Below are 392 nucleotides of genomic sequence, written 5' to 3'. Positions count from 1 at the left end.
ATCAATCAATGTTTATTTATATAGCCCAATATCACAAATGTTACAATTGTCTCAGTGGACTTCACAGTTTGTACAGAATATCAGTATGACAATACGACACCCTCTGTCCTTAGACCCTCACATCGTACAAGGAAAAACTTCCAGAAAAAACCCACAGTTTAAAGGGAAAAATGGGAGAAACCTCAGGGAGAGCAACAGAGGAGGGATCCCTCTCCCAGGACGGACAGACGTGCAATAGANGAGCTCAACTAATTAAAGACACTTTTTAAGGAAATCCTCTGAAAACATTCAGTGTGTGTGTGTGTGTGTGTGTGTGTGTGTGTGTGTGTGTGTGTGTGTGTGTGTGTGTGTGTGTGTGTGTGTCTGTGTGAGAGACAGTGAGAGAGTGTGTG

Source organism: Notothenia coriiceps, unplaced genomic scaffold, assembly GCF_000735185.1.
Source record: "Notothenia coriiceps isolate Sejong01 unplaced genomic scaffold, NC01 NC01_scaffold00028133, whole genome shotgun sequence".
Classification (NCBI taxonomy): domain Eukaryota; kingdom Metazoa; phylum Chordata; class Actinopteri; order Perciformes; family Nototheniidae; genus Notothenia; species Notothenia coriiceps.
Note: the sequence above shows the minus strand (reverse complement) of the source record.